Raw genomic sequence first — 20,903 nt, 5'->3', positions numbered from 1 at the left:
AAAGCCATCAGCAATCTAACATCAAGAAATGGAGTCAGATTCTTTATTACAATCCTTCTTTTTAGACCCTGTCTATACAATAGACTTTTCCATCAACTCTTATAAAAGTAAAGGATATATTATCTCTTTTAAAAATAAACATTTTAAAACATTTTCTTTTCAAAGTAAAAATTACATATAGCAGGGCCTGGTGGAAAAAGCAAGAGTTAGAACCAAATAAACCTGGAATCAAATTTGAGTTCTGTTGATGGCTTACTGTATCCATCAGGATTCAGTGCAGGAAACAGAATCTATCATAGGTATCTAAAGCACAGGGGGGTTTAATGGAGGAGGTAGATGCTTATAAAATCATTGGAACGGCTGGAGAAACAGGTTGTAGGCTACACCGCTGGAGTGACTCCAAGAGCTCTAGAGATCTGCTTCCCCAGGATAGCACTACCTTTGATGCTGCTCCGGAGCTCTGCTGGAAGCAAGCAGCCTCTTTGGGCACTGCCATCGAAGCTGCTTCTCACCACCCCAGAGACTGGGCAATGACACTGGGCTGCTATGGAGGTAAAGCTTCACCTTTTCATGGTCTTGCTTGCCAGCAACAAAAGCCACGAGCCACAAGAAGTTCACCTCTGCCTCCCTGCCATTGCCCAAATTTTGCAGGAGTATATGTAGTGAGTAGAGGCTAACTCACATCTAGAACCTTAGCTTGAAAGGGATCGGAGAAAATTTCATATGAGCTTTATAGGGCTAAATGGAGGTTGACTAAAACAATCCAGAGCCACCTCCCTCTCTCTGTGATCTGGGACAAATGTTTGAATTTTAATTTTCTCTCCTCAAAATGGATCTAGTACTTACAATGAAAGGCTATCCAAAGACAAGAGGTCGTATAATTAAAGTATCTAGGATATGGTAGTCGGCCAAATAACCCTATCTCTCATTACGGTTATGTCGAAGTATTTCATCTCTCTCTCTCTCTCTCTCTTTTTTAAGATTTTATTTATTTATTTGACAGACAGAGATCACAAGTAGGCAGAGAGGCAGGCAGAGAGAGAGAGGGGGGAAGCAGGCTCCCTGCTTAGCAGGGAGCTCGATGTGGGGCTCGATCCCAGGACCCTGAGATCATGACCTGAGCTGAAGGCAGAGGCTTAACCCACCGAGCTACCCAGGCACCCCCTGCTGAAATATTTCAGAATTTTAGAAATCATTACACTGAAAGCCCTACTGAGCGGTTCAGTTGCTTTATTGTAAAGCACATCAGCAAAGAAGTTTCATTTCAAGGTAGTCTGTGGGGATTGTATAGTCCAAGCACTAATTTGAGAGATAAATAATAATAAAATAATAACAAATAACATTGCAATTTATAAATTTTGGGACTCAAAGTCATGCCTCCCTACGTGGGAATATCTATGCATTCATTAATTCTACTGTTTCAGATTGTTTTTAATCACTGCTCATGCTGGACATTGTACTTGCTGGGTTTGTAGAAGAGAAATAAACAACTGGATCCTACCCATTGGAGCTTTACAGTCCAGTGGAACAGGGATATGTTAAATAAATAAACAGAACTGCAATGCAATCACTGTGAAGGAAAACTGCAGGTTGCTGAGAAAGACAATAGTAAGAAAAAATAAGGTTGCCAGATTTAGCAAATAAAAATACAGGATGTCCAGATACACTTGAATTTCAGATAAACACCAAATAATCTTTTAGTGTAAGTATGAAGCATTAAAAAAATTATCTGATCACCTAAAATTCAAATTTAGGTGTCTTGTATTTTATCTGACAGCTCTGGGGTAAAGACTAATTTAACAATGCCACATTTTCCCTCTTCTAAATGAGCAGAACAGGAGCTCAGAGAAACACAGAGACTTGTTTAAGATTACCCGTTAATTGGATATGGGGACAGAATTTGAGCTCAGAGCTGTTTGATTGCAAAGCCTTTTGTTCATAACTGGCCCCCCTACACAGAGTGCAAATTGAAAGAAAGGGGCCGGCCACTTCTGGTTCCTGCATGGCAGGTTTAATAAGCAAGGGAACTTACCAATGTTTGAATTTTTATGAGGCTTGTTTGGAACAGCTGCAAAACAATAGATCTCACCTGCCTGCCGGAATCTTAAAAGTTTATATGAAGGCATTACCTGAGTTAGTCCAGATGGTCTCAACAACACATAGCTCTTTCAAGGCTGCATCCTGGAAAATGCCTCCCACTGTGAGAACCACAGAGTGTTCCTTCTAAGGGTGGGGGATGGGGTGAGGCGCCTCCTATGGCCCTGGTCTAGCTCACAGGACATGTCCTTTCAATGACTGTAAGGGCCTATTTAGCCAGAGCAATGCCATCCGGTTAAACAGTGATTTTGTTGTTTATGCAGTAAAACTTAAACTGTCCCTGCCCCCCTTCCCCCCAGGGGACTTACTTAAAAACAAGTCCCGGAAACCAGTCCCAGGTAACAAAGCCCAAATACAGAGGTGGGTCAGGCCAGGTGGAGGTATCCAATCAGTGGCACGTACTATCTCCCTAGCCACCAAGGAGTATGGGACCCACCCTTTGGGCAACTTTTGGGTGCCAATTCTGACGAAGGTGATAGGCTAGTTCAAATATCTACTATAGGGTAAACTGTAATTCAATTGATTCAGTTGGTCACTTATGTGTGACCTAGCATGACTGTGTAGCCTTCTCTGTGTATTACAATCTCATTGGCCACCTGTGAGTGGGCAGGCCCAACCACATGGCCTTTGCCCTTAAAAGCTAGTCTGTAAGGTAGAGAGAGGTCGCCCTCTCTGTAAGAGGCGTGGCCCCGAACGGTCGGTTTGATTCTCGATGCTTGGCATGAAATAAAGCTTTGCTTGACCTTCGCTTTGTATCAGTCTCGCTCCTTTGACCATGGACCCAACATGACCTCCTCCAAAGAAAGCACAAATCACAGTTAAAGGAAGGAGTGGTCTCAGGTATATTGTTACTGTTTAGGAAAGTGATTTTGGTTTGTGTTGTACATATAATATTTCAGTTTTTGTCACTTTCAGCCTTCAGTCACTTTCTTATGACTCACTCGGAAGGGAATTAACATTTAAGTTTTAAAACAAGTTGCCATTTTCGTCTGTGAAGTTTTTAATTTCCTATACTCCTCTGAGGTGTCAGTCATCTGCCTTCCCATAGGAGAGCTTTGTCTTTCACCTCAAGATCTATTGGATTTCTTGTAGTGATGATATAAACAATATCATTAATTCATGACTATAAAGAACTTCAAAACACGTTTTCATTTTTTGTTAGACTTCCAACATCTCGAACTGTTGAGCAGAAGATTTTAAATGCTACATATTATTTTAAAATAATGCATATTTATTATTATCTTTTTGTTGTTGTTGTTCTGGGAGAAAAAGAGAAAGTTCCAGAGTATAAAGGAAGAGAAAAAAACATGTATGCCAAAGGGAACATAGAACATGACTTTTTCTTCCTGTGATTTTTGGCTATTATTACCCTTAAAAGTTAATCAAGAAAAATGACTTGCTGAATAAAGTAGCACATAGGGTTATATTTTTAATAAAAGTATACTTAAAAACATACGTTCCCTGTGAAATTACCATGAGATGTGAATGCGTTGCCCATGGCATTGACCTGAGTAAATTATGACAACATTTCTGATGCAGAGTGAAGTCAAAATGGTTGTGTTTATCCAGGGATGGTAAAGAGTTTCCCTTCAGCTGTCAGCTCTGACAAATTGGTGACTCCAGGGTGTCCCATTCGAAAGGGCTCTAAAACCAAATCTTAGCTAAAGAGAATGCATCAGTGATTGACTAGCAATGTCTGTTATGGCTAAATGATGAATTATTTTTTGTCAAACATAAATGCAAATACAGGATTGGTTATTATAGGAGATGGGATGGACCTGTGCCAACTTAAAGGCACACACACACACACACACACACACACACACACACACAATGTTTAATAAATTATTCCAAACTTTTTTTTTTAAGCAAGTGTCTGAGAGTTAGGGAGACTTTTTCTTACTTGTTAATATAGAAAGTAGAAAGATAAATTCTGGTCTCTTTAAGGCTCTAAATAATTGATTTCATTCATGAAAATTTTGTAACGCTTGATAAATAGGTATATAAATATTATTCAGCAAACAAACACGTAATTAGGTTGCATTCTCATTCAACCCTTTGGGTGTAAGGCAAACTGGAAACTCGATTATGCAGTTCTTGGGACAAAGCTAGGACATAATGTGTCAGCTGGGGAGAATAAAGGAGAGAAAGAGGAACTAAAAAGGGAAATAGACAATGGGAAATTATTTTTTAGACTGTGAGGAGAAAAGTAGTTCATGCTAATACTCGCAACTCAAATTAGTGCGAGAAAAATGGACTTAACTGGGAACTTTCAATCATTTAGTGCTCAGAATGGACCTGAAATGCAGATATAGAACAGAATCTTACTTTGTGATGTTTTATGGGAAAATTCAATAATGGTAGCTAAAATTTATTGTGTAGATAGTGCTTTGCAAGTGTTATCTCTTACATTTCAAATATAACAACATAATCCCCGGGAGGTGGCTTGTGTCTCAAAATAATGAAACTATGGTTTAGGGTAACTAATGAATGCCTCGGATCTCCACCCCACCCAACTGATCTGGATTAAGACCCCCTGTTCTTTGTTAGTGACTGCCTATATTATTTTTCCAAAACCCTGAGTAAAGTGTATGCTAAACTTTTCTCATTCAAAATAGGAATCTAGGCATGTACCAAATACCAAATACCAATACCAAAATAAAATAATTGAGCGTGGTTGGCCGAATAAAGCCCTTCTCCTTCTCTCCCAGAGACATCCAGGACCTAATCCCTGGAATCTGTGAATGGTACTTGGTCTGACAAATAAGGGCTTTGCAGATGGGATTAAATTAAGGATTTCAAAATGGGGTTATTCTAGATTATTCCACGTGGTTCCTAAATGCAATCACATGTATTCTTATGAGAGAGAAATAGGGAAATTAGAGACGGACAAAAGGCAATGTGAGCAGAGAGGTAGAGATTCCAGGAATGCAGGCACAAGCCAAGGAATGCCATCCGCCACCAGAAGTTAAAAGAAACAAGGACTGAGCTCTCCCCTAGAGCATTTGGAGGGAGCATAGCTCTGCTGACACCTTGATTTGGGTATGGCAAAACTGATTTCGGATTTCTGGCCTCCAGAATTGTGAGAAAATGACCAACTGTTGTTTTCAAGCACCAGGTACTTTATTGAAGCTGCATCAGGAAGCTAATAGACAGAGAACAAAGAGGAGCAAACTGTTTAAGGCACTACATTTGTGGTAATATGTTATGGCAGCCATAAGAAACCAATACAATGAGCTTGAAAAAGGCCAACAGACTGTTTCTTCCCTCAGGCAAGTCTCCCCAGACGAGGTGACCTTTCCCTAACTAATATGTCTTAGCACTTCACTTGTAATCACGTTCAGTTATCTTATTTATCTCCATATCTCCATGTCCCACCATATCGCAAGGTGCCCAGAAAAGCAACCACCACATAATAGGGGCTGAGTAAATATTTGTCTAATGACTGAGTGGAATTTGAGGCATAGGGTCTCTAGGGTGGTGAAATTTTGTGGATTGTGAGTCTTGCAACTCCTGGCAGGGTGAAGTCCTTTGGGGGCAGGGTTGGGGCAGGGAATGGGGTACAGCAGTTAACACTGAGAACACTCAGCTCCAGCCACATGGCCCAGGTGGGCAGCCACCAGCTGTAATCCCCCTTGGTCAAGTGTGAGGACACTGAGCCCTTGTCCATCAGGAGCCGAATTTACTCAACTCTTAGGTTTGTGCGCCTGTCTAAAAATGACCTAGACTACTTTCCCCTACTTTATGTGCCCTGGTCTTCATTTTCATAGTACTTATCACATTTCATGTGTATTGGTGGATTAGTCACCAATATCTGTTCTCCCTCCCTTCACACCCACCTCCTTAACGGGAGGCACTTAGAATCCTCACAGCCTCAGAACTTAGTGTGGTGCCTGAAACTTAGTAAAACATCAAGAATATTTGTTGAAGGTTCATAAATGTAACTTTTCTATACTTGAAAATACATAAGATAGTGATCATTACCTTTCGTTCTTGTTAGAAGCCTATTTGAGACTTTGATGAAAGCCGTGAAAACCCTTCCCAGAAAAATTCAGAATTCTGTCACATTTTCTGGAGATTCATTGACAGCCTAAACCCATCCACGTGGGGCTTATCATTTCCAAATTATATTAATTTTCCATTTTAAACAGCAGATGTTAAGTCTTATGGAACACTTGTTATTTGTCAGATTTTTGTGCTGTTTTACATGTAATATTTCAATAACCTTTACAGCTCTAGGAGGTAAGTTCTGTTTTTAGTTTTTTAAAAGATAAAGAATTAGTGCAAAAGAGACCAACTTACTTATCCAAGCTCATAGAACTGGTTAGCAGCAGAGCTGGGACTCAAACCAAGATCACTTTTTTTTTTTTTTTTTTTAGTAGCCTGAGTTTGTACTCTTAACCACTAAAAATCATCTGCCTGTTCTATGTTCCTGCCCATAGCGAGCAACGGAGTTATCCAGTGAAGACACTTAATCTCCCTGAGTAAGAGTCTGAAATGATGATATTAGCTGGCTTGAGCTCCTGGCTTGATGTGAGCAAAGCTTCCTTGATCAAACAGGACAGCCTGTTCCCCCAACAGCACTCAGGATGCATAGAGAGCCCACATTCCTGCTGTACTTGTTTAGCAATTGGCAGAGATGTGACTCTAAATTATCTTGTGCATGTTTCAAACCATTTAAATTGTCATTGTAGGATTTTGCCTATTAGCAAAATACCATCCCCTGAATACTGATTATGTAAAATAGCACAATTGTCTGGTGATAGGAAAGCAATGACTTTTGAATGTGGTCCAGCTGTATGATGGTTCTTTTTTGGTGAAATGTAAGGAAGTTGCTTGTGTAATATTCTTTCTGTAATTAGATTCTGGGTATATTCATATTTTACCACATGTTGATACAAAATAAATAGGCACAGTATTTTAAAAAATGCTTCGTTGCACATAAATGCCCTTTTGCCACGATTGAGGCTGAGGAGAGTAAAACTTCTTTAGCATTTTTCTCCCTTCTTTGGTGGTGACAACATTTCCATCAGAGATTGAATGAACCCAAGAACTCTAAACGCTCTCTTGGCATGGGGCTCAGCTCTTAGCTGCCTGGTCTGAGGGGAGGTAGGGAGGAAAACACTCCTGGTTAAATTGGGGGTCATTAGCATGCTGGTGATTGATCAGCTGAGTTATTCACTTTAAAGCTTCAGCATTTTCACATATAAAGTAATTTTGGTCAGTAAGAGCAAATTATACTCATTATATCCAAATGCAAATACATGTTTAGAAAGCATGTGGTTTGGAAAACAAATGGGATACAATTCCAACACTAATGCCTCATTAGGGGCATTTGCACACATCTATTTCTATCTCCTGGATCTTTATAATCATCATAATGTCATGCCTCCCTCCATGAAATCAGGAGAGATATTTATTTGTGTCGCTCTTACCACAGGCATGTGACAGAGCTTATCTCCTGAAGGGGAGCCCTCCAACCACTGCTGTTTTCATTTCTTCCTTTTGCACTAGTGATTATACTAATCAGATACAACTCAGCCTGAAATCATGCAGAAATCCTAGGTAGCACCCTTAGACAAGGCTGCTTAATCCCCAGGAGACCACAAAATTAGGAAACAACTTCCCTTAGAATTCCGTTAGAATTACCATCAGCACTGATCTTCAATTAGGGATCTGTAAAGGCTTGACTGAGGTAAACTTGTTTGTAGTAGATTAAAGATGGTTGCAAACTCTTTAAAAAAATGGTTGCAAATTCTTTTTTACCCTGCTTTTTGAGAGATGGAGGCTAATTCATCTCATGGAGTCTGAGCTTACCTACTGACTTAACCAGTTTAGAGAATATAACAAGGTCATTAAGAAGCCTTACAGCTTCTGTCTAGAACTCTTGGAACACTCTTTCTGGGAATCTGGAGCTACTGAATAAGAAGTCTGACCACTTTGGGGCACCTGGGTAGCTCAGCTGGCTAAGCAACCTACTGGTGATTTCGGCTTGGGTCATGATCTCAGGGTCACGAGACTGAGCCCCATATTGAGCTCTGTGCTCAGCGGGGAGTCTGATCCAGATTTTCTCTCTCTTTCTCCCTGTGCCCCTCCCTCTGCTCATACTCTCTCTTTCTCAAATAAATAAATAAATCTTAAAAAAAAAAAAAACACCCAAAACTGACTACTTTGAGATCACATGTAGATATTTCACATGATAGTTTCAGCAGAGCCCAGGCTTCCAGTCATCTATGCCAAGGCATTAGGGATTTTTTTCGTTTTTTCTTTTTAAATTCCAGTGTGGGTCATATTATTATTCAAGTACAGTGAGGCCAAAGGATCAGAAGTTGACTGCCACTGAAAAGATTGTTCGTGGGGGCACCTGGGTGGCTCAGTGGGCTATGCCTCTGCCTTCGGCTCTGGTCATGATCTTAGGATCCTGGGATCGAGCCCCACGCCAGGCTCTCTGCTCAGCAGGGAGTCCACTTCTCCTTCCCTCTCTGCCTTCCTCTCTGCCTACTGGTGATCTCTCTCTCTCTCTCTCTCTGTCCAATAAATAAATAAAAAATCTTTGAAAAGATAGTTTGTCACTCAGTTCCTGAGAGGAGGGGGTCTGCCACACCATGCAGGGCCACAAGGGGAAGCACTGGGTTGGGTAAAGAGGAATGAGGGGAGAGCATGAGCAAGGCCTTTATTATTTATTTACTTTGCTTTACTTTTATTTTATTTTATTATCTTACTTTCTTGTCCTCCTTTTTTTCCTCCCCGTCTCCTCCCCCTCTTCCTCATTCTCCTCTTCTTCTTCTTCCTCTCCTTCTTTTTCTCCTTCTCCTCTTCCTCCTCCTCCTCCTGCTGCTGCTGCTGCTTCTTCTTCCTCTTCTTCTTCTTTGTGTTTTTCTTCCTCTCCGGCTCCTCTTTCTTCTTTTCCAAAAAGGAATGGGAGATGTAAGAAAAGCAGAGAAATTAGTTCATTTGAGTAATCTCAGTGGACTTCGGGTATAAGGGTTGACCCAGCTTGCCTGGTACCTGGCTGTGAGGTGATTAAGACAGCAGAATATTGGTTCTGAGTGTAAATACTCTATGACAGCCCAATGGACGGGATTCCCCCATTTACTGGTGGGGGATGCAGACTTTGGTTGCACATGAAGTGTCATCTTGCAGGGAGTAGTTTGCTATCTCTAAAAATTGGCTAGCCTTGGGAGGGACAATCTCTCCCAGGTCAGTGAGGGGCCAGATGCTTCCAGAGCATCAGGAATACAGAAAAAAAGAAAATATAGTTAATATAACCAGAAATACAGGTAAAACCATCTTTGATGCTCCAGACCAGGCCATCTGCCAGCTGGTTACTATAGAAGTAACTCAATTGGACTCACATAGACCTGAAGAATTACCCATGTGAGCCCTGCCCAAATTCCTAACCCACAGACGTGTGTGTCAACAAGTCATTTTCATCCACTGATTTTGGGGTTGTTTGTTATGCAATAATAATTAACTGCAACATTGCACCATAGTCTTAGAGCAATTTTGCTTCCTGTCTCACACACCTGAAAACCATTTAAATGAATATTCATTCTTTTTTTTTTTTTTAAAGATTTTATTTATTTATTTGACAGAAAGAGATCGCAAGTAGGCAGAGAGGCAGGCAGAGAGAGAGAGGAGGAATGAAGCAGGCTCCCTGCAGAGCAGAGAGCCACACGTAGGGCTCGATCCCAGGACCCTGAGATCACAACCTGAGCCGAAGGCAGAGGCTTAACCCACTGAGCCACCCAGGCACCCCGTGAATATTCATTCTTTTTTCTTTTTTTAAGATTTTATTTATTTATTTGACAGACAGAGATCACAAGTAGGCAGAGAGGCAGACAGAGAGAGGAGGAAGCAGGCCCCCGCTGAGCAGAGAGCCCGATGCGGGGCTCGATCCCAGGACCCTGAGATCATGACCCGAGCCGAAGGCAGAGGCTTAACCCACTGAGCCACCCAGGTGCCCCTGAATATTCATTCTTGATCAATAACAACACTTGGCAAAATTTTTTTTTTTTTTTTTTTTTTTTTTTTAAAAAGCAGTATAGGGTTCTTTTGGGCCCGGTACCACTTTTTTTTTTATTTTATTTTTTTATTTTTTTTTTTAAAGGTTTTATTTATTTATTTGACAGACAGAGATGACAAGCAGGCAGAGAGGAAGCAGAGAGAGAGAGGAGGAAGCAGGCTCACCTGCTGAGCAGAGAGCCCGACGCGGGGCTCGATCCCAGGACCCTGGGATCACGACCTGAGCCGAAAGCAGAGGCTTTAACCCACTGAGCCACCCAGGCGCCCCAACACTTGGCAAAATTTTAACTAAAGGTGACTTCTTGGTATCTTTTGGAAGAATTATATAATTAATGAGATTTCTTTTAGTGATTCTAATAAATAGGAAAATCACATACAAAACAAAGAATAGCACAGAATAACAGAAAAGACTCCTGGTTTCTATATTTTAAAATCACAATGTTTTCAAACTTGAGGGAGTAGCAGAAGTTCTACACCCTTTTCAAACTGACTCTGCCAAAGGTTAGTGGATTGGGTTTCCAGGTGATATTAACATGAATGGGCTGTGAGGATAACAGTAATATTGAAAATGACTACACAGTCAGAAGATGCCATCTCTGTTTCCATACAGATTAATTTCAGAGGGTCTTAGGGTTCTCTCAAATAGCCATTACACGACTGGCTTGAGTGGTGTCTGCATTTTTCTGTCCTATGGATGCCTCCATCTGGAATTTAATATGCACTCATCTCTTTTTCATTCCAGGAGGGATATGTAATGAAAATCTCCATATTAGTCATCAGCTGTCAACACTGACAAATTTCAATTATCATCCTTCGGTAGCAGTTCACACTAGAGAAGGAAATCAGGATGGCACACTGGGATAGCATACTTGTGACAGATCTATTTTAATTGCCTTTCTTATCCACATTTAACCTCCATCATTTTGACAGGAGAATGAAACTCACAGAGGAGGTAACTTTTCCTGCCAGTGATAAAGGTGGATGGTGTGGGGAAATAGGCTGGTAGAAAGAGACTGGGCAACACCCATCAATATATAGACTGGAACTGATTGCTGCAAATGCTTCCTTTTCCTAGGAGGCCTGTGGTGGTAGCTCTGCTTATCAAAACACTTTGCATTTAATCAGCTGCTTGGATGGATGTTCCTGCTGATCATCCATAAATTATTCATCAATTAAAAAGACTTGGCATAATCTTTTTCTTTTCTTTTCTCTTTCCCTTTTTTTTTTTTTTTTTTTTTTGCTTCATTTTCTCAAAGATGAATTTTCAACAGCCCATAGCAGGAGTTTCCCTTAGTGAGTGCTCATCATTTCTTCTCATTCCTTCCAACAACACTGCTCATTTCGCTTTTTGATTACAGCTTGATGCTTGCATCAGAGGAAGCCTCTACCATGACAGATCATGTCAGCTTTGTGTTCCTTTACTCTTGCTTCTTTCTTTTTCTTTAATCCCGAGAGATCTGAGTGTTAGCCTTAAAATACAAAAGAAGTGTTTTTCTCTGACGAGACATATTAGTTTGGTTCTGCACAGACCCATTTCTCATGGGATTTTTTTACTGTGAGTTCTATTCCTTGGGTGATCTGGTTTCTGTTATAATCCAGTCAAAATTAAATCAAGGTATCTTTCTGTAACAATAATTTACGAATGTTTACTGGCTCTCACTATGCTTCAAATTGCAATACAACAGGTTATTTATTTTACTCATCTAATAACCCCTATGAGATAGGTACCGTTATCCATCTATTACAGATGAGAAAGAAGTGCAGGGATTTTTGGGTACCTCCCTCATGTTTCCACAGCTAGAAAATAGTAAATCTGGGATTCAGTCCCAGGAATTGACTCCAGAATCTGATCCCGCATTTCTCTGCTATGATATTCACTCACCGTCCATGTCTGCAGTGTTTTATTAACCATCTTAGTCATTGTTACTGCCCTATAGAAGAATAACATTTTCCTGGGGACTTACAAATTCATGATTGCCTTGAGAGCTAGAAGAAAGGGTAGTGTAATCTCATCTCTCTCAGGAAAAGACCAAAGGGCTTAAGGTAATTTCCCCAGAGAATTTGTCCAGACACAAGGATAATAGTTGTATTTCAGAAAATGAATAAAGAAGTTGCCTACAGAATTCCAAATTTAGGAAAGAGTAAAACCAGGAGTGAAAATGGAGCCAGGTAGAACTGAATGGGACAGAGACCTGGGATACTCATGACTTGTCGATAGTGTTTTCTTAGATATGAAACCACAATGGTGGCCTGGATACTTTCATACACTCCTCTCCTCCCCATTCAGTCCATGTTCAAGCTGGATCCACAGGATTCTAAGAGTTGTATTCCAACAAGTGTATGGTAAGGAAGCATATGTCACTTCTTAATTCTAACTCTCAACGCAACAAAAACTTCTCAGCCAATGGTATTTACTGATAATCTATATGTTTGTAATTAAAGAAGTGTGCAAAATGTTGTGCAAAATAGCATAATCCTCCTGCAACTTTGGGATGTCAAATGCATATCATTCTTTTCACCAGAGGACTTTGAGAAACAAGTGCAGAGTAAGGTGTTAACAAATTTCTAATTTTGAGAAGACAGTTAAGACAGGAGAGGAAGCATGCAGAGCTGTGGGTATCAGGCCAAGAACGGCCCAGAAGGAGGCAAATTACAATCAGTTATAAATCATAGTAGAATTGAGAGGGGTTAAGAAGGTAATTAAAAAACATTTTTTTTGAATAGAGATTGCAACCTTTAAGTTGAAAGAATGGCCTTGGTGGAATTTAATAGAACTCTTCCTAATTATTAAAAGGATAAACTCCATCATTTGATAGAGTGTTCCTTTTTAAATGCAAGCAAATCAAAACCACCTTGGGGTGTGTGAATTAACTGTGCTCATTTATAAACTATAAAGTGCTTTATATCGAAGAGTACACATAAAACAAGCTGAAGACAAATATATGAATGTATTTAGGTTTACTGGTGCCAAGATTCCTTACCTTTCTTTAGAAACTATCCCCAGTGAGATATAATATAGCTCTGGAAATATCAGGTCTCATTTAGTGCTTCTTGGTAGAATCTCGGAGCCTAAGTAAGCAGGGTTGCCCTTAGAATGATTAATATGCTAGCGCAGTTTTGAGTTATAAATATAATTGTTATCCCTGCCCCTGGGAGTATGACACATTTATCATGTAGCTCTCCAGCACCTGACACATAGGGCTTAGGGAGGGGCTTGCATTTATTGAGTACCTATTCTGTCTTAGGAAGTGTCTGGGCTCTGAATATTACTTTACTGAACTCTCCAAGTGACTCTGTTCATAAACCATCATTAGTACCAGTATGCATATAAGGAAACCAAGGTTTAGGAAGCTGAAGTAAAACGGCTACAGGTTATAAGACTGTGACTATAGAAGGTGATTTTAAATTCAAGGTCCCTGGTTTTTAGAGTGGGCACTTTCTGTTACTACATCCTGCTATCTTCTAGAGTTGTTTTTTTTTTTTTTTAAGATTTTATTTATTTATTTGACAGAGAGAGAGAGATCACAAGTAGGCAGGGAAGCAGGCAGAGAGAGGAGGAAGCAGGCTCTCCGCAGAGCAGAGAGCCCGATGCGGGGCTCGATCCCAGGACCCTGGGATCATGACGTGAGCCAAAGGCAGAGGCTTTAACCCACTGAGCCACCCAGGTGCCCCTATCTTCTAGAGTATTATGGTACTTCCTACACATAGTAGGGACTTAATAAATGTTTGTTGTATCACCTCTGAGAGATCAAGCCATCTGTATTAGTGAATTCCAAAAAAGTGAAAGTGAAATAAAGTACAATTAAAAGGCAATACGTGACTATTATTAAAATGATAGAAATAGACATAGATGAGCAATAATGTTTACAAAAACTCAAAGGAAAGTGCTTCTATTGAAATGTAGTATTTTTCAAGGGACTCTTCTCAGTGAAAACTTTGCTTTTCAAAATGTGCAATTCTTAATTAAAATTTCCACTCCACATCTTATTGCCAATCTTTTTCAATATTATATACTGGAAGGTGCCTGAAAGCATATTTATCCTGCAGTAATTTTACTGCAGCACTGGAACACGTTTTCCTTTCAGTAATCGGGTAAATTAAGCATAGGTGATCATCATTTTCAGGTGATTTTTCCTGACAGACTATATGAGCAAACCATGCAAATGTCCTCAAGGGAAATGCTCCACCTCGGTCCTCAAGAAAATTTCAGGACCGGCAGCATGTTCTCAAGACTAAATATCTCATTCAAACAAGGTCTGCTTGACCTTGAGAAGCAGCTGGGAGTTCTGAACGTCAAGCTACATGACTTCCCATAGGCCACAATCAATCTAGTGCTGACCATGGTGTTGACTATCTTTGCGAGTTCCAAGAAAAAAAAAAAGGCAAAAGTAGCTTTTGACTTAGCTGATTTGGTTGGAAGGGCCCCTGAAGACCAGTTTGGATGACAGGAAAGTCAACCCATAGCTCCCCAGTTTGGGGTGATTTAATTTAGGTGCTTCCGCTGACATCTCCATGATGTAAAGTGAATTCCATCAAATTGCAATGAAGACTGCTACATTCAAATCCTGCACCTTACTCCTCATCACCATATGAAAAGTTTCTATTTATCTTATTAACATCATTTCCAGATCATTTTCCAGGTTCTCTTATTTTCTTACTTACACCTCTAAAGTTTTATACCTGTTTTGCTTATTTTCTAATTGAAGGTTTTAAGAGGCAGCTAAAATAAAAATTTTAAATTATAGTATGCAAGAATATCCAATATTTAATTAATGTGTATGAAACACATACAAAAGCTTCATATACATTTATATACATATATATGTATATATAATATATGTATAAATGTGTATATATATAAATGTATATATAAATATAAAAATTATATATATTTATATAATTTCACTTAATCCTCGTAACAATTCTATGAGTTACTCTACCATCCCAGTTTCACAAATGAGGAGACTGAATCTCAGAAGCTTAAGTGAAATTTTCCAAGGTTACACATGTAGTAAAAGGTATATTCAAGTTTCAGATCCAGAAATGTATTGTTTCAAAATCCATGCTTATCCTATGAATCCATGCTATTATCCTTGAACTTAGGTGGGAAAGCTATAACCTATGTGAATTATCTCTTTTATCATGTTTCATCAATTTATGTTCACTCACTCAGCAACTATTTACTGAGAAATGACATTTGGAAGTTTTTAGAGACTGATATAAGACCCAGTGCTCTCGCTTTTTGAATTTTTTGCAAAAGCTGAAATTTGGTGTGAACTATCAATTTTGATCATTTTTAATGCCATTTATTCAGCTATATATTATTTCATTTATTGATTCAAGCCAAGCCAAAATCCCTTCTCATCTGAAAATAAGCATCTAGTCCAAAGCATGAAGACTCCTGGTCTTCTCCCTTTAGGCCAGAGTTTCACACCCAAGTACTCAAGTTTCTCTGCATTCATTTTTGTCCCTTTCTTGCTGTCTTCTGTGACCACCCTCATTTTGACTTTTTAGCCTTGATATTTCTTGGACTGATGCTCAAAAAGTACTTCTACTCTCAGACATGGAAACATCAGAGTGGTTTTATCTCTCTTGTCTGTATCTCTTACACAGATGTACAACAAGAAAAACAAAGCAATTAGTGTTTCATACTTGGTCTTTAAGTTCAATGGAATCTTTTTGTAGTTCAGAGGGATCTCTGGATTAAATATCTTCTTTCTTTAATAGGAAGACCCAGATTTATTTTGCATACTACATTTCTCTGTTATTATAATAATTTAACACTGTATAGTAGCTATGCTTGTATATCCCTATTTCTGCCACTATATTGTAAACTTTTCATGGGCAAGGACATTGTCAAATGCACCATGACCCTCACCTCATCCAGGCTTAGGACAAAGCAAAAAGAGCAAACACTCAGTAGAGAAGACTGGTACAAATCCTTTCCTTAACTAATACATATATGAATTTATGCACTAGAGACACACTGGTGAACAAAATCAGGCAAGATCCCTGCCCTCATCTGGTTTATGACTTTCAAGTTACTTTGGAGGGAGTAGAGAGAAGGATGGGGGAAAATGAGGAAGGAGAATCTAATATTATGTAAGTAATTACAGTGTGTGAAATGATGTTAGGTATCTTATGTTTGCCATGCCCCATCACAAAGAAAGTAAATTTAACTTTCCCAAACACTTGTGTTATCTCCTAATAGGAAAATAAGTCTAAGTCATCAGTCTTTCTGGAGCATGGTCATTTGGTGGTTGTTACTTCTGGGAGTTCTTTTCCCTTGACAAAGGTAGGAGCTGGGTTTGCTTTTGCTGTCACATTTGAATTCACCACTGATTATAATAATCATACCACTTCTTTCTTCACCTTTCAGTCTTTGGACATTTGCTGGTAACAACTCACACTCTGTTACATTTAATTTTAAAAGCATTATCTAAAAACAAATATCTATAAAACTGCTTTTATCCCCTCCATATCATAACGTGGGGGCCAAATGGGAGAAATAAATAGGCTTAACATGGCTATCGAGATGAGAGTCTAGTTCTTGTTCTTAGACTACCTTCTCAAACTGCAGGGTTATCTGTTATTTCTATTCTCAGCAGATTGTATAGTTTAGAACTGAGAGCTGATGGAGACTGATTTTAAAGGAAGAACACCTCCAGAAAGCTAATGTACATATTCATTTGACCTATGGGGTTGAAATAGGTTTTTACCACTTGCCTGGAGTCAAGGCCTCTACCTCCAAGATAGAAGCATAGACAGAAACTACACCACTACAGGTGCTTTCCCTTGTAAATTAGAGGAATTTATTTTAAAAGGAACAACTGTGTCAGGTTAACACAATTGGCAGCAGTGTGATTAAATCTGTGAGAGGGGAGCCCCAAACCAGGCCTGATGGAAAGTGTAATGCCAAGCTGCAGTAAAGTTCTCTCAGCAATTAGAGAGACAAAATGACCAGGGTCTGTTTATAGATAAAAGATTAGCATGGTGTCTCAGGACTTTGATCATAGAATCTTAAGGAGCCAGATATTGATTGGGTTTACAAGCAATCACAGGAGCCCAAACTGTGCTTAAGTAGAGTAAAGGGGAAGAGATGAATAAGTTACCTGTTTGACTCAAAAGGGAAGATTAAAGACTATATGCTTAAGTAGACACATTAAAATATAAATCATCAATATTGGTCAAAGGGTACAGACTTAAAGTTATAAGATGAACAAGTTCTGGGGATCTAATGTAGAGCATGGTGATTATAGGAAATAATACTATATTATAAGGACTACATCAAACTAGAAAAGTTTCAGTGCAGGAAAAAAAATATTAACAGAATGAAAAGGCAACCTACTGAATGAGAGGAAATATTTGCAGATCGTATATCTGCTTAAGGGCTAATATCTAAAATAAAGAATTTACACTACTCAACAGCAAAGTATAAACAACCCAATTAAAAAATGGGCAGAACATCTGGATAGATTTTTTTTTTTCCAGAGAAGACATACAGATTGTCAACAGGTACATGAAAAGAAGCTCAACATCATTAATCAAGGAAATGCAAGTCAAAACCATGATGAGATATTCTTGGAAATAGCTATTATCAAAAAAAAACAGGAAATAATAAGTGTTGCCAAGGATGCAGAGGAGAGGAAAACTTTGTGCACTCTTGATGGGGCTATAAATTGGTGCAGTCCCTGAGGAAAAACAGAATGAGAGTTCTCCAAAATTAAAAAAAGAAGTACCATATAATTCAGCAATTCTACTTTTGGGTGTTTATTCAAAGAAAACAAAAATACTAATTTTAAAAGATACATGCATCCCGTGTTCATTGCAGCATTATTTACAATAGCCAAGATACGGAAACATGAGTGTCATTAATGGATAATTGGATAAATATTACATATATGTGTAATATATACATATAATATACACACATGTATATATACATATATACACACATATATAATGAAATTTTATTCAGTTGTAAAAAAAGAATGAAATCTTGTGATTTGTTGCAATAAGGATAGAACTTAGAGCATTATGCTAAGTGAAACAAGTCAGAGAAAGATAAATGCCATATGATCTTATTTATATATGTAATCTACAATGGGTCTGTTTTTTGTTTTTTTAATTTTATTTATTTGACAGAGAGAAATCAGAGCTAGGCAGAGAGGCAGACAGAGAGAGGGGGAAGCAGGCTCCTGCTGAGCAGAGAGCCTGATGTGGGGTTCGATCCCAGGACCCTGAGATCATGACCCGAGCCGAAGGCAGAGGCTTAAACCACTGAGCCACCCCGAGCCGAAGGCAGAAGCTTAAACCACTGAGCCACCCAGGCACCCCTATATATGTAATCTAAAAAACAAACCAAAACCAAGCTCCTAGTTACAGAGAATAGATTGGTGGTTGTCAAAGGTATGGGCTGGGAGTAGAAGAAATGAGTGACCTATTGTTTGCTCTTTGTTGGTTCTGCTTTGACTAATTTGAAAAAAAAAATGCCTGTGTTATATACTCTAATGTTGCTAAGAGAGTAACTTTTAAATGTTCTTACCACAAAAAGGAAATGATAATTATGTGATGGGGCAGAAGTGTTAGCTATGCTATAGTAGTAATCATTTAGTAATAAATAAGCATATCAAATCAACACGTTGTACACCTTAAACTTACACAATGTTGTATGTCACTTATATAAATATAAATGTATAAATAAATAAGTTTTTCCCAATAAAGCTGGAAAAAGTAAATAAAATTTAAAAATTAAGCATTTGTACACCATCATTGCAAGAGTAAGAACTGAAGAAAGAGGATTAGTTTTGAAGTCAGTCCTCCCTTCTCATTGGTGATTATTAGCAGATCTGAAATAGAAGGTTTACTATAATTGAATGCAATCTCTGTTTTGTGAGTTCCAATCCTTTGGGATTCTAGTAGCATTAAAAATGCAAAATGTGCACTTTAGAATTTTTACAACTTAAAGTTTTGGACACTTTGCATATGCTCTGACTTGTAAAAAATTAATTTTAATTGACTTCAAATTTTAATGATTTTTCCAATGCAACTCAAAGAATCACTTTCAAAGGTCTCCAAAGTGTTAAAGAGTTTTCATAATTAAGTTTTAGTTTTTCTAAGCCAATGCTTCTCAGACTCCACACCTGATAGATTCAGAATATTAAGAATGTGAATACTAAAGTGTAGGTCACATGTCATATAAAGCAGTAACTTGGGGAAGAAAATTTATGTTCAGAGATATAAAGTAAGAATCAAATGGCTATGGGTTAGCAGAACATGTAAAAGGATAGGCCGTTTCAGTCAAAGGAGGTCAAGGCAAAAACAGGTATCAATAGTATAAATAATATCATTTCACATATGTTGCCAATAAGAGTAGAAATATCAAATATGATGTCAAATATAGAAGAATAGGAATATCAAAATGAAGATAGAAATATAAAATAAAAAAATAAATAATATAAATAAAAAATAAAATAAAAAATAGAAATATCAAACATAGAAGAATAGAAATATCAAAATGATGTCACAAGAACCCTTAAGCCTATGGTACATTCTATACTGGTCTTTCTCAAGCACTATTTTAGCTTTGGGGTACTGGAGGTGGAGAAGAACTGGAGGAAACTGAGGGAGCTATCAGACCACAATGCGGATCTGTCTCAGGAGAGGGAAAGACAGGAGGAAGGAAGGTTGGGTATAACCATCTTGGACTGTGACATGGTTCTAAGAGGGTTTATCAGGCATTGGGGTTCCTTCAAATGGTTACCCATCAGAAGAATCCCTCATCTTCTAGAAACAGATATGCCTTAGTCTCCCGTCTATGACAAATATGCCTTGGTCTCCCAAGTCCTTGAGTGGGAGCAGCCTGTTGTGTGTATGAACTTTGTGGGAAAATCCTAATGGCAGTCAGAGGGTAACAGCAGGGGTATACGTCGATGACTTCCTGTCACTGGGGATCAGTTAGTTATATTCTCACAGCCCCCATACTCATGGATACAGGATGAAAACCTTGGTTTTAAAAAGAAGTGACATGAGGGATGCCTGGGTGGCTCAATCAGGTAAGCATCTGCCTTTAGCTCAGGTTAGGGAGTCCCTGGATCAAGCCCCAAGTCGGGCTCTCTGCTCAGTGAGGAGTCTGCTTTTTCCTCTCTGTCCTTCCCTCTCCCAGCTCCTTCTCTCTCTTGTTCTTGCTCACTCTCTCCCTTTCTCTCAAATAAATAAATAAATAAAATCTTTTAAAAAAGAGAGAGAGAGAGAAGGGGCATGATTACAGAGATGACTTTTACAAAGTGATTTTCAGATCTAGGCTTAAGAATTAATCTGCAGATCATGACGAATCTAACCTCAGGTGTAAGCTCCAAAATTAATTCAAATCTAAATGTAGTGTGGATTCTGTCAATGATTGATACCATTTATTTGTTAGTACTACTCTGAGCTAGGTTTGGACTAAGCAATTTATTGTTTATATTAATTAATTCAATTGTAGGTATTGTAATAGCACTTCAACCAGTCTTAAGGGTTAATTTGGCTTAAGCTTATGCAATCCTTGCTTCCTGACCCAAGTCCCTTCGTTTGTAGCAGAACCAACCTACTTTACTGGAGATTTTGCAGATCTCTGGCCTTGAGGAGTGAAGGATCAGAATTTTCCAGAAGATAAGGAAGGCCTTCCCACATTTGAAAACAGCTGTAGCTGTCCTGATGCCAGCAAGTCTGTTCAGACTGAGCACCTGCTTCTCCCACCATTTCCCCATTCTTCACCCCACCCTTTTTAAAGATTTTATTTA

The 20,903-nt window shown here is 38.8% G+C and overlaps 1 pseudogene across 1 annotated transcript in view; it reads left to right on the top strand.

Annotated features, from left to right (window-relative positions):
• Nucleotides 1–323: 323 nt before the first annotated feature.
• The window catches only part of LOC308346728 (zinc finger protein 346-like), a 28,711-nt pseudogene continuing 8,131 nt past the window's right edge, over nucleotides 324–20,903 (top strand). Inside the window, exon 1 of the transcript in view lies at nucleotides 324–552. The product of the transcript in view is annotated as a zinc finger protein 346-like (transcript). The remainder of the gene's footprint in view (nucleotides 553–20,903) is intronic.

This window comes from Martes martes (assembly GCF_963455335.1).
Source record: "Martes martes genome assembly, chromosome: 7".
In the NCBI taxonomy this organism is placed as follows: Eukaryota; Metazoa; Chordata; class Mammalia; order Carnivora; family Mustelidae; genus Martes; species Martes martes.
The sequence above is the reverse complement of the archived record's forward strand: the minus strand, read 5'-3'. Positions and strand labels throughout refer to the sequence as shown.